The sequence below is a fragment of the Echinops telfairi genome, unplaced genomic scaffold, assembly GCF_000313985.2.
Source record: "Echinops telfairi isolate 266 unplaced genomic scaffold, ASM31398v2 ScPeMD7_5;HRSCAF=22, whole genome shotgun sequence".
NCBI lineage: Eukaryota > Metazoa > Chordata > Mammalia > Afrosoricida > Tenrecidae > Echinops > Echinops telfairi.
In genome coordinates, this window is record NW_022103901.1 from 9,675,153 (window position 1) to 9,676,814 (window position 1,662).

Here is a 1,662-nt window from a genome sequence, read left to right on the forward strand (position 1 = left end):
CCTCATTCCCCCTACCCAAAAAAAAAATCAGGGAGTTTACCTCAGGGTTGCATCTGCTAAGATTTTGTCGTAGTAGAAATGAGGCAGACCTAGTAATCTGCACTTTAACAAGCACTATGGTGCTAATGTCCACACTACATTTGAGAAACAGATGTAAGTAAACAAACTCTTTTTAGTTTAGGCTAGTTTTTAGTTAGGAAAAAAATGGAGCAGAAAAAGACCTTGAATTTTTGCTTTATTTAGCTATCAAGTACACATCATTAATATACTTTGTCATAGTCCTATTTGAATTATTAAATTCCATGTTATATAAACCATGAAATAATACTTTAAGACATTTATTATTTATCTAATACTAATCATTAAGCCTCCCAAAATTCTGGGATCAGGAGGAGACTGATAACTGAAGTGTTTGTTGGGAAGCATCCAGTATCGGCCTTAAGAAATGTCCTGTATTGTATGTAGTCTGCATCCTTTCTCTAAGTATCTGTCAAACAGGGCTTGGGGCCAGAGTTAAGGAAATTTACAAAAAGCGTATATTTTGGTCCAACACGTAGCTAATCAACCTTGTGATGGAAGTTAAAACAAAAATCAGCTCTGGACCAGTACACACATCCTAGGCAATTTTGTGGGAGTGCTAACAAAGCTATAAAAGAATCCCAACAACAACCACAACAAATTAAAACACTTCACAGTCGTCTAAATCGTTAGGGAGCTTAATCACACAAAAAAGATCTTTCTTGCCTTTTCGCCTTTCTTTTTAAAAGCACTGCTAAGGTTCTTTTATAAACACCAGAGGTGTCTCCTGTAACTTAGCCTGCAAGTAATAGCTCAAGGCAGCTCTTGTGACTGTTTCCTCCAGCAAAGTGAGCCCAAGTCCTACCCAGTAATTTAGAGCTTGGTAAACTAACTAGTTAAACAACCAATCCATAAAACGACTTGGGCACTAAGAACTTACTTTCCTAGTAGGACACTTCCTGGGTCGTTGTAAAACCAAGTTACTTTGAGCAAGATACAGTGGCATGAAGACATCTTTCATTTCTGTTGGGGAAGATGAGTTTCACCGGCTCACTGACTTTCCTCTTCTTCCTGGCGCTCTCCTGGATGCCCACATCATCCGTTGGTGGAGTCTGTGACAATGACCAGAGACACGATTCAGCATGGAAGGTGATGTCTACAGATAGTACATGCAAGACAAGCAGTCTGCACATCCATCCCTGCAGCTGTAGAATGGATCCAAACCTGCTTTGCCATGGTCTGGCCTCACACAAAGATCGTGATGCCAGTTTCAGAGTCTGGTATTCCACATTTCGAAGCTCAGGGCCTCTGGAGACAGCCAACTTAAGGGACAGCTGTTTGGCTTTCTCTGGTGAATTTAGAGACTCTTGAGGAAAAGGTTGTCAAGTTGTGGGGCCAACTAAGAGCAATTAAGGTTTAGGGACAATTTAGAAAATTGATTGCATTAAAGACAAATATAACTTAAGCCCCAATTACACTTAGCAGAGACATGTAACCTTGCTTTTTCTATCATATGTTCAGATTAGCAAATTAGGAAGGGCCAAAATCCGCACAACTGGATCAATAAGCAACATCATGACAAACAGAGAAATATGGACCTTGTTAAAGATTTCACTTAACTTGGATCCACAATCAACACCCATA

The 1,662-nt window shown here is 39.7% G+C and overlaps 1 long non-coding RNA gene across 1 annotated transcript; it reads right to left on the reverse strand.

Moving 5' to 3' along the window:
• Positions 1-218: 218 nt before the first annotated feature.
• Positions 219-1,662, reverse strand: LOC123521214. The gene is made up of 2 exons (XR_006679682.1): positions 1,017-1,662; positions 219-500 (listed from the first exon to the last, which is right to left on the reverse strand). It is a non-coding gene; the product is annotated as an uncharacterized LOC123521214 (long non-coding RNA).